Here is a 12,576-nt window from a genome sequence, read left to right as displayed (position 1 = left end):
CGGTTTTGAAATCCTGAGCGATCTCCCTCACCAAACGTTGAAAGGGAAGCTTGCGGATGAGCAACTCGGTACTTTTCTGGTAACGACGGATCTCACGCAGAGCCACGGTACCAGGTCTGTAACGGTGGGGCTTCTTGACGCCGCCAGTGGCGGGAGCGCTTTTCCTGGCCGCTTTGGTAGCCAGTTGTTTCCTGGGGGCTTTTCCTCCGGTGGACTTGCGTGCGGTCTGCTTGGTCCTGGCCATTTCGAATGAAACGAATGAAAAACAAAACTGACAATTATTAAAATCGACTCTGACGATCGTTAGACGTGCACGCGTCGAAAGGTAAACGGGTACTAAAAATTCCGCCATATTAAATTGTACTTTTATACGTGAACAAAGTCAACGGCTGACTTCGTCGATTGGTCGATGGTGAACCGTTGAATCTATATAAGGCTCCGTTAGTTGAAATTTTGCGGTAGTTGACTTCCTAGGGACGAGGTGTGCAGGTATTTTGTGTCAGTTGAAATAATCTGAAAAGATGACCGGTCGCGGGGTCGCGGTAAAGGAGGCAAAGGATTGGGAAAAGGAGGAGCGAAGCGTCATCGCAAAGTCCTGCGTGACAACATCCAGGGCATCACGAAACCCGCTATCAGAAGATTGGCTCGTCGTGGCGGCGTGAAACGTATTTCCGGTTTGATCTACGAAGAAACTCGCGGAGTCCTGAAAGTGTTCTTGGAAAATGTCATCCGAGATGCCGTCCACCTACACGGAACACGCCAAACGTAAAACCGTGACAGCGATGGACGTCGTCTACGCTTTGAAACGTCAAGGACGCACCCTCTACGGTTTCGGAGGTTAATTTCCTGGCGCTCTTCACCGTTCGAGAAAACCAGAATAAAATACGAAATACAAAATCGGTTCTTTTCAGAACCACAAAATAAAAATAAGAGGAAAAAAAAGAAACATGATGTTCTTTCGAGAAACAACGGACAATTATTACTAACTGACTACCTGATAAATGTACCAAGATCGTAAACACCCCTTGCTTTCCTTTTGGCATTGCAGTCGTAAATGATAATAATACAAAAAGAAAAGATGCATCGGTCATTTTACGAAAAAAAAAAGCTATAGTGGCCCTGAGAAGGGCCGATATTTTGAGTTTTCGCCACGGAGATGGATCGATCGTTCGTTTAAGGTTTCTTCTCGGTTTTTTTGGGTAAAAGTACGGCCTGAATGTTGGGTAAGACGGCGATCGTAACTCCGGACAGGAGTTTGTTCAATTCCTCGTCGTTTCTGATGGCCAGCTGCAGATGACGCGGTATAATACGTGTCTTCTTGTTGTCACGGGCAGCGTTTCCTGCCAATTCTAGAACTTCGGCGGCTAAGTACTCCATGACGGCGGCCAAATAGACGGGAGCTCCTGCACCGACGCGTTCCGCGTAATTTCCTTTTCTGAGAAGACGATGTATCCTACCCACCGGAAACTGGAGACCGGCACGGCTCGAACGGGATTTCGCTTTTCCCTTCACTTTACCTCCTTTACCGCGACCTGACATTTTAAGTTCGTTCGTTAGACACCACGAGAAGTAATAAAACTGACGGACGGGACTCGTCGATTGTAAAAGCTGGTAGCTGTGCTTCGAATTTATAGCCTCCGTGATAGGAGAATAGGACGTGACGATTGGTGGGAGCCCGTTTTCAGGTGGGGTTCTGGTGAACACACTACCTATCAGAAAGGTGGTGGTGCAAAGTTAACGCACGCACACGAGTCAGAGCAGTTCGCGAGTTTGTTGAATCGAATTGAATTGAAAAATGCCGCCGAAGACAAGTGGTAAGGCAGCCAAGAAGGCCGGGAAAGCTCAGAAGAACATTTCCAAGAGCGACAAAAAAAAGAAGCGCAGGAGGAAGGAGAGCTATGCCATCTACATCTACAAGGTGTTGAAACAAGTCCATCCCGACACCGGTATCTCTAGTAAGGCTATGAGCATAATGAACAGTTTCGTGAACGACATCTTCGAACGTATCGCCGCTGAAGCTTCCCGTCTGGCACACTACAACAAACGTTCGACGATCACCAGCAGAGAAATTCAAACTGCCGTGCGTCTGTTGTTGCCCGGTGAGTTGGCCAAGCACGCCGTCTCCGAAGGTACCAAAGCCGTCACCAAGTACACCAGTTCGAAATAGATGTTTTTCGTTTTCGACACATTTATAAACGGTTCTTTTCAGAACCACAAAAACTCTCGAACAAAAAAGAAAAAGACGTGAAACAGCGATTTTTAATTAACTTTTATTATGTCATTATTATTATTATTAGGTTTCATGCATTATCGGTATTTTGCACCCATGCCTATCCAACTTGTAGTTATGTGGTTATTGTATTCGAAATAATTTAGTTGATTGAGGTTATGTTATGAATAAATTTCTATTTTGCCAGAATACAACTCTTCGGAAGAAGAAATCAAATAAACAATCGTACATCTGCTGAACAACCTAGTTGATGGTTGATGGATTTGCATTACCCAGCATATAGCCTAAATGTTCATCTTTAGTGAAATTAAAATTACTTAGCTTTTTTAAGAAAGAAAAAATTAGAACGAATTCTCATCGAAAAAACCGCGATTCCTACAAATGATACAGATGGTTTTGTAGTCGCGTATGTTATTGAATACAATGAGCCGACATTTTTCCGACTCTTTGTTTCATCGAAAACGTTGTTGACATTAGCAAGGAACGTTAAGGATTCCCTGAAACAGACAATTTCACTGTTTTGGAATAGCAGTATGTGCAAATGAGAGGACAGAAGACTTTGAAAAAAGGAGTGAACAAAACTGTACTTTAGTACAGAATGTTATGTTTATTTTAATTTCAATTGTTCCTGTTTTAATGAGATTTTTTATGTTCCTAAATCATTTTCTATTTTTTTTTTCATTAGAGAAGAGTTATTGTCGAGTTATTATCTCTACCTAGCATAAAAATTAAAATACTTTGCAACATTACGTTATTATACATTGCATATCTGACATAAAATACTTGCAAAAATTACTTAGCTAATTAATATTACGCATGACAACTCACATTATTTACTTTGCAAAACATTATAGAATACATAACAGATAATTGTGACCCTGTGTATTGTTCATTGGAATTAAAATAAAAAAAACGTGATTTCGTCAATCGCCGTTATTTGCGACTTCAGGCAACTGTCGCTAAGAGCTATTTTTGTTTCTCCGTTCAATTTCCCGATAAAATCGTCGACTTAGTTATTAACTAAGTTCTTCAGTTAGGTGGTATCAACAATACCACAATAGCCATGTTGCCGGAGTTTTTTGATAAAAGACTTGCTAGTTGGAATACAGAAAATATTTACCAAACACCTATTCACGATAATAAACCGGGGCACTATTGTGGGTTTTCGGTTGGTTTTATATTATATTAGGTACTCACCCTTCGTAACGTGTCTCCACGAAAAAACGTCACTTTCACACTAACCACCTTTCGTTTTAACTCTCGCGACGATAACTGAAATGTTGACGCGCGCCGGACAGATTCACGGACATACAACCACCCACCCACCCCGCGCCCCGGTTTCCGTCTGGACTGGTTCTGTCGTCCGAGTGAGTGCCAAAAATTAGCGTTCGTCTATTAAATGATTGTCGGATGATGATTATTGACGGACACTTTTATCGCACCCGATCACACTTTAGTTACTACCTACGTTTAGTATCGACGACGCATCGTTTCGATTATTGAAATTCGAATTGAATTTTTTTTTTTTCTAGTTTTCGACGTAGATTCGCGTGACACAAATATTATGAGCCTTTTTGGATCGATTTCGTGTGCATCACGCCATTTCTACGGGCGAACGTGAATGTGTGATGTTGACGTGATGGAAGCAACGTTTAGGCAATCCGCATTACGTATTACTATCAATTATATTTTAAACGAATGAAAACTTCAATTCAGAAGTGTGATAATCCCGATCCATTCAAGTTTTGTTAATTTTAGATTAAAAATGCGTGAGTATTGTACTATTGCTAACGATGCCAAAACATCGCATATTCAATGTAAAAAGAACAAGAGCAACGGGCCATTAAGTTAATTTAAAAATAACTCGTACCGGATAAGTCGAATACGTATCCAGGGAAAATTTATTAATTTTAAAATTGACCGGCGGAAACAGGTTCTCGCCTCCCACCACTTTTGTGTAGCGGCCGCCAAATCAATTTTGTTTTTATATAATTGATTCAAAAAATTGAAATTCACGCATAGTTATCTGTGCCTGAAGTGGGTCATTTTCATTGCATTGTTAGTAAGATCGAAACCATAGAAACCATACAAAACGCATACGACTATTTCTGTTTTTCATTTCACGCACTGTTTTTTATTAGTTACCTAGCAACATGGTCACTGCATTGAAACTTCAGAGTTCCTTCAAAAATTTGAATTTTTAATTTCAATTTTTTGAATCAATGATTTAATATAAAAATAACTATTGTGGAAAACAGCAAAAAATAAAATAATACCACTAATTGGCGGCTGGTCAGGATAGACCTAACGTTCGAAATTTAGAAAAATATTTTTTTTATTTTAATACTGTTACTTTTCTAATGAAGTGCGAAATAAGTTGTGCCCCATAGCTATCTTTTTTATTTTTCACTACGACAATTACAAAGTGTTGATATTCACAACTTTTCGTGAGCACTTCGATAGAAATGAACAAGAACGCAGGAAAATTCCACACCGAATATTAATATTCTGTCTTGGCCCATGTTTACTTTTATCTACCGCAAAACAAAATGTTCGGATTTGTCAGGGGTATTCTGATTTAAAAAAAAGAAGAACATTTGACGAATATTTTAAGTCTCAAACGTTTGGAAAATAATGCAACAACAATTCATAGACTACAAAAAAGCCTATGATTCAGTACCACATTCATGGTTAATTAAAATTCTTAAAATTTATAAAATTAATATTAAATTAAATCACCTTCTTTATATGGATGACATAAAACTTAACAATAACTGAAAATCAATCAATATGTCGTGGTCATTACGAAAATTTAGAATATATAACTAAAGAAGGAGAAATCATTAAAAATTTAAATAAAGGAGAATTTTATAAATATTTAGGTATTAATCAATCAAATCAAATTAAATCTATTCTTTTGGTGTTATAAAATGGTCCAAAACTAATTTAAAGAATATAAATATTCAAACTAGAGTTCTCTTTACAAAATTTGTAAACATCACCCCAAATCTGCTGTTGAAAGATTTAATTTACCACGCGAAAATGGTGGTAGGGGTTTTTCAAATCTAGAAATTCTACAACACAATCAAATTGCTTCACTAAAAAATTATTTTCTCAATAGAGCTCGTGATATGACACTATAGCAAATATAAAACAAAAGTCTTTACATGGGAGATATTTTAAAGAGCTGAGGGTTTTATATTTGCAATACAAGATCTTGCACCGTTTTGGCTCACAGCGAATATAAAAAACGTCGTGATATATTCGCAAAAATTATACACATGAATTTAGCAGTTAAATTCAATTTATTAAAGGATACACAACCACATTACATTTATAAACCAGAAAGTTGTTTAGAAAATGACAATTACAAATTATATTTTGATCGCACAGTTTTAACTGACATTCACATTCAGCATAACAGACCAGACATTATTATTTTAAATAAACAACAAAAGCAAGCATATCTTTTAGATATAGCTGTTCCAAATTCACACAATATAACACAGACATATAATACAAAAATTAATAAATATATTATTATAATTTCAGCAACAGGAATAGTACCGCAATCTCTTTTTAAAAATTTAAAAATTTTGGACTTAGAGAACACATAAAACACAAAAAAGTCAAAATGTGGAGGCGAGACGCCGGTAATTATGTTGATAAGCACTGCACTACTGCCGCCGGGTGGAGGTGGGATACGAAAAGAAGATGCTCTCACTGCTCTCACTCACAATAAGTTCGGAAAAACCGAATTTTATTATCGTATTTAATTGACGTCACAGTTACTTTGGCGAAACAGGAGCTCGCTTTTCGAAGGCATGATGAAAAAGACAGACGAATCAATTTGATATATAAAACCTAACAGGAACGGCTGGTCCATGAGGTCATTTGGGTAATGACCCCCTAAAAAATAAAGGTTTTACCCAACACCAGCCGCGACTGCAATGTACACAAGACTATGACTGCTACATATTATGTTATTTCAACCAAATCAGAAGTACAATAATTTTGAAAAGTAAGTGCAATGTATACTTCTAAATCTATCTAAATTTATTAATATGTAATTTTTTTCAAAACTATCGATCTTTCTTTGAAACATTTTCAATTCACAATTCACTGTTGGAAGCGCTGTACTTTTTAGTATAAATACGTATACGAAAAATTAAAATAATAGTTGAATTAACACATCGTTAAATGTTACGAGGAACATAGTTTTTTGGATTACACAGCAAAATCTTGGAATTTCAGTCCGATATTACTCCATTGAGTCTTTGGACTCACAAATAAATACCTCGAAAAGCCGACAAACATCTGTCTAGAACTTTTCTAGTAACCAGAGGGTATCGTAAACGACCCGTGTTTAGACCTCTTTCGTGAAAGTGACCGACCGCCGGCGCCGCTCGATTTCGTCATAAATCTCAGCCGTACCCCCCACGATAATTGACAAGTCTGTCATACAGCCCTACCATTTAAAACCTTTATTCTCTTCGTTTTAAAAATAGTTTCGCATGGTTTTTCTCTCTTCTCGTTTTACAATGGTCCAGTGACTAATAAATGAGTGTTGTGTTATGAGTTTGTTCGAGCTCAAAAAAACGTGGTTCGAAATTGTTTAACGTTTAACGAATGGTAAGTTATTCTAGTTTTTATGTTGGTCTTAACGTGTTAGGGGCCAAGAATACAACATTGTCTGTCCATTATAACATAGAACTGATATGTTGAATTCAGATCTCTAATTATTTAAAAACCAAAAAAATAAAGCAGCAGTCAAAGTGGCATGTACGCGTAACCTAATATATATTTTTTTTACATTAAAAGATCGCCGTCTTCCTCGTCGCACTTACGACATTTGCATATGTTATCTTTGTTAAACTCACGGAAGGAATATAATGAACCGGTCACCCGTCCAAGTGCTGACCGCTGCCCGCGTGGCTTACCTTCGGTGATCGAACGACAACCTTTACCGTTTGACGAGTTTTTATTCTGCAATTGTTTACAATTAATCGACAAAAAAAATTGTTTTCTTAATTATCTAGTACTTAAAGCTATGAATCTACATTATACGGGTCTGTGCATGTTTCCGAATACCTGCACGAAAAACAAATCGGTTCGGTGGTTGCTATGGATTTCAAAAAAAAACAAAAAGTGTTGGGGGGCAACGGCACGCGGTGTTCCCAAGCGGTCACCCATCCAAGTACTGACCGCGCCCGACGTTGCTTAACTTCGGTGATCGGACGAGAACCGGTGCTTTTCAACGTGGTATGGCCGTTGCCGTGGTGTTTAGGTGTGATCGTTGGTGTAAAATATATTGCTTTTAACATTCCGATGCACGAATATGAACATCAAAACGCGATGCGTTTCGTTTCCGTATGCACTTACCCTCTGACGACCGACGTCGGACCGAACTAACGGGAAATCCCACAACAACCACCACGTCACGCTCTAACGACAAGAGAGACTACTAGACGGACTGGCGATCTCCCGCGTCGCACATTTTTCGACCGCCGGCGGCGGTGGAAAATCCAGAATTTCACCCCACCTACCGCGCTGCTTGCTCCGACGACGACGAGATTCCCACATTTGGATCGACCGAAATATGTAAGTAATATCAGGAAGTTCCGATTTTCGAGAGGAGACCTGTGTTTCTATTTACCTATCTATAATAATTATCGTTATAATCATCATATCATTATTATTATTATTAACATTATTATTTATTACCATTATTATTATTATTATTATTATTTATCGTCCCTCGGATTCGGCGATCTTCGAAAATCCAAGTTGGACCGTTAGACATTCGAACGCGGTGTGCGTGGCTGACGAGTTGTTATTTTTGGCGTTTTTTCTTCGATCTTCACCCCGACTTCGGACGACGCAGGTCGGACACGAAATTACGAAGAGAGAAAGACGGAAGAAAGGAAGAAAACCTGAAGATCCGTCGAAGAAAATATCGGAAAACTCGTAGGTGCGGCATCGGTCGGACGATGAAGACCGTCTCCTTTCGGATGATCCTCTCGACGGACTTTCGGCCGTCCCGAAGGGTCCGGACGGCAACGGGACCCGTCGTCGACTCGTCCCGTTTCAACTTCCGCCGAAAACGATCGACCTGAACGTCGGAGAGGCGGTTCGCGGCATCCTGTTGTCGGAATTGCCTCGGTTCGAACACCAGGTCCTTTCTGTGCTTCGACCGTTTCGGAAGCGTTTGGCGACGCGAAGATGTCGTAAAATCGAGAAGGTGGCGCGGTATTCCGGGAAGAGATGGACCAATATTTCGGCGAACGAAATATGGATTCCCGGAATCGACGCGTCTACCCCGCACCGCCGACGTAAACCGTCGGTCCCGAATCGAAACCGTGACGACCCGGATTTAGGGCTGGTGGTTGGAGGGGCGTGTACCTGATTCGAAACCCACCGACGTTCCGAGACGAACTTCGCTATCTCCAGGGAAACTTCGGAAACCGAGTTCGGCCAGCTTGATCACACGGTGGCGATGGTGATCGAGGAAAGAGGACGATGCCATCACGCGGGCAACGATTCCGAGGCCTGCAATTTCTTCGACGGCGGACGCGGTGCGCGTTCAGTCTTCCGTCCGCAGTGGCGACTATTTTATAAAGACTTAGAAAATTTTTTTGTTCAATTCTCGTTCACGAGGTGCTCGAAGTGTACGTGTGTGAGCAAGTGTTTTTTCAATAATTATTATTAACTTTTAACGTTTTAACGTGAAAGATGGCCGACGTCGAAAATCAAACAGCATCATCGGTCACCACCGGTTCCGCTGCCACCCCTCAATCCCACGCGAAGAAAGAGAAAAAAGCGAAAAATCCCAGGGCGAAACCGTCCCATCCTCCGACATCCGAGATGGTAAACAACGCCATCAAGGGACTCAAGGAACGCGGAGGATCGTCTCTTCAGGCCATCAAGAAGTTCGTCGCCGCAAATTACAAAGTCGACGCCGAAAAGGTCGCCCCTTTCATCAAGAAATATCTGAAAGGCGCCGTGGCGTCGGGATCTCTGGTTCAGACGAAAGGTAAGGGCGCGTCGGGTTCGTTCAAGCTCGCCTCGTCCACCTCCGGTGGTGCCAAAGTCGCCTCCGCCTCCGACAAGAGGAAACCCGCTTCGTCCGCCGCATCCAAGACGAAAAAATCATCCGCCAAACGTACCGCCGTCGCGACGACTTCCGACAAGGCTTCCTCGAAGACAGCCAAAAAACAAGCCTCCCCCAAAGCGAAGAAGACTGCTGCCGAAAAGAAGAGCGCCGTCGCTGCCTCCGCCGCCGCAGCGAAAGCCAAGAAATCGGCCGCCTCCTCGGCAGAAAAGAAAACTAGAGCCGCCCCGAAACCCCGATCGCCTTCCAAAGCGAAGAAATCTAACAAGGCTGGTCCGACTAAAAAACCCAAAGCACCCAAACCCAAGACAGCCAAAGCCATTCCTGTCAAGGTGAAAAAGGCCGCTTCGCCGAAGAGGAAAAAGTGAGAAACGTGGATGGATACTCGACTCATGTTCGTTCGGCTGTGCCTCGTTCCGACGTCATCATCGTACTACCGGCAACGGGGGCACGCACAAATGGCCCTTTTCAGGGCCACACGATAATCTACGACGAAAAAAAGAAATAAAACTATCCTTACGGCGAAACCAAATAAAATAGATAGCATCAGCTGGCAGGTAGGTGATGACAGGATGCAATAAAATTTTACGAACGACCGCAACCCAACCCGAATCGAGAGGACCGACCGATTATTGACATTTTTATTTTATTCATTTCCGGTTGAAGGGCGATATATTTTTTTTTTTGCCTGTAAAGTTTGAGGTTCTGAAAAGAACCGATTTTTTTGTTATAAAATTCGTGTTTCGTGTTGTTCTTCCGAAACACGATGTGGAAAAATTTAAGCGCGTTCACCCCGAATACGTCTGGCAAGTTGGATGTCCTTTGGCATGATGGTTACACGTTTGGCGTGGATGGCGCACAAATTCGTGTCCTCGAACAGACCGACCAAGTAAGCTTCGCTCGCTTCCTGGAGGGCCATCACGGCGGAGCTTTGGAAGCGCAAATCGGTTTTGAAATCCTGAGCGATCTCCCTCACCAAACGTTGAAAGGGAAGCTTGCGGATGAGCAACTCGGTACTTTTCTGGTAACGACGGATCTCACGCAGAGCCACGGTACCAGGTCTGTAACGGTGGGGCTTCTTGACGCCGCCAGTGGCGGGAGCGCTTTTCCTGGCCGCTTTGGTAGCCAGTTGTTTCCTGGGGGCTTTTCCTCCGGTGGACTTGCGTGCGGTCTGCTTGGTCCTGGCCATTTCGAATGAAACGAATGAAAAACAAAACTGACAATTATTAAAATCGACTCTGACGATCGTTAGACGTGCACGCGTCGAAAGGTAAACGGGTACTAAAAATTCCGCCATATTAAATTGTACTTTTATACGTGAACAAAGTCAACGGCTGACTTCGTCGATTGGTCGATGGTGAACCGTTGAATCTATATAAGGCTCCGTTAGTTGAAATTTTGCGGTAGTTGACTTCCTAGGGACGAGGTGTGCAGGTATTTTGTGTCAGTTGAAATAATCTGAAAAGATGACCGGTCGCGGTAAAGGAGGCAAAGGATTGGGAAAAGGAGGAGCGAAGCGTCATCGCAAAGTCCTGCGTGACAACATCCAGGGCATCACGAAACCCGCTATCAGAAGATTGGCTCGTCGTGGCGGCGTGAAACGTATTTCCGGTTTGATCTACGAAGAAACTCGCGGAGTCCTGAAAGTGTTCTTGGAAAATGTCATCCGAGATGCCGTCACCTACACGGAAACACGCCAAACGTAAAACCGTGACAGCGATGGACGTCGTCTACGCTTTGAAACGTCAAGGACGCACCCTCTACGGTTTCGGAGGTTAATTTCCTGGCGCTCTTCACCGTTCGAGAAAACCAGAATAAAATACGAAATACAAAATCGGTTCTTTTCAGAACCACAAAATAAAAATAAGAGGAAAAAAAAGAAACATGATGTTCTTTCGAGAAACAACGGACAATTATTACTAACTGACTACCTGATAAATGTACCAAGATCGTAAACACCCCTTGCTTTCCTTTTGGCATTGCAGTCGTAAATGATAATAATACAAAAAGAAAAGATGCATCGGTCATTTTACGAAAAAAAAAAGCTATAGTGGCCCTGAGAAGGGCCGATATTTTGAGTTTTCGCCACGGAGATGGATCGATCGTTCGTTTAAGGTTTCTTCTCGGTTTTTTTGGGTAAAAGTACGGCCTGAATGTTGGGTAAGACACCGCCTTGGGCGATCGTAACTCCGGACAGGAGTTTGTTCAATTCCTCGTCGTTTCTGATGGCCAGCTGCAGATGACGCGGTATAATACGTGTCTTCTTGTTGTCACGGGCAGCGTTTCCTGCCAATTCTAGAACTTCGGCGGCTAAGTACTCCATGACGGCGGCCAAATAGACGGGAGCTCCTGCACCGACGCGTTCCGCGTAATTTCCTTTTCTGAGAAGACGATGTATCCTACCCACCGGAAACTGGAGACCGGCACGGCTCGAACGGGATTTCGCTTTTCCCTTCACTTTACCTCCTTTACCGCGACCTGACATTTTAAGTTCGTTCGTTAGACACCACGAGAAGTAATAAAACTGACGGACGGGACTCGTCGATTGTAAAAGCTGGTAGCTGTGCTTCGAATTTATAGCCTCCGTGATAGGAGAATAGGACGTGACGATTGGTGGGAGCCCGTTTTCAGGTGGGGTTCTGGTGAACACACTACCTATCAGAAAGGTGGTGGTGCAAAGTTAACGCACGCACACGAGTCAGAGCAGTTCGCGAGTTTGTTGAATCGAATTGAATTGAAAAATGCCGCCGAAGACAAGTGGTAAGGCAGCCAAGAAGGCCGGGAAAGCTCAGAAGAACATTTCCAAGAGCGACAAAAAAAAGAAGCGCAGGAGGAAGGAGAGCTATGCCATCTACATCTACAAGGTGTTGAAACAAGTCCATCCCGACACCGGTATCTCTAGTAAGGCTATGAGCATAATGAACAGTTTCGTGAACGACATCTTCGAACGTATCGCCGCTGAAGCTTCCCGTCTGGCACACTACAACAAACGTTCGACGATCACCAGCAGAGAAATTCAAACTGCCGTGCGTCTGTTGTTGCCCGGTGAGTTGGCCAAGCACGCCGTCTCCGAAGGTACCAAAGCCGTCACCAAGTACACCAGTTCGAAATAGATGTTTTTCGTTTTCGACACATTTATAAACGGTTCTTTTCAGAACCACAAAAACTCTCGAACAAAAAAGAAAAAGACGTGAAACAGCGATTTTTAATTAACTTTTATTATGTCATTATTATT

General features: G+C 42.2%; 1 non-coding gene across 1 annotated transcript; it reads right to left on the bottom strand.

The window, feature by feature from the left end:
- Positions 1-7,386: 7,386 nt before the first annotated feature.
- LOC138141088 (5S ribosomal RNA) lies at positions 7,387-7,506 on the bottom strand. The gene has a single exon (XR_011162979.1). It is a non-coding gene; the product is annotated as a 5S ribosomal RNA (ribosomal RNA).
- Positions 7,507-12,576: the final 5,070 nt, after the last annotated feature.

Source organism: Tenebrio molitor, unplaced genomic scaffold (assembly GCF_963966145.1).
Source record: "Tenebrio molitor unplaced genomic scaffold, icTenMoli1.1 SCAFFOLD_891, whole genome shotgun sequence".
Taxonomy (NCBI): Eukaryota; Metazoa; Arthropoda; class Insecta; order Coleoptera; family Tenebrionidae; genus Tenebrio; species Tenebrio molitor.
This window is presented reverse-complemented; position numbering and strand designations above follow the sequence as displayed.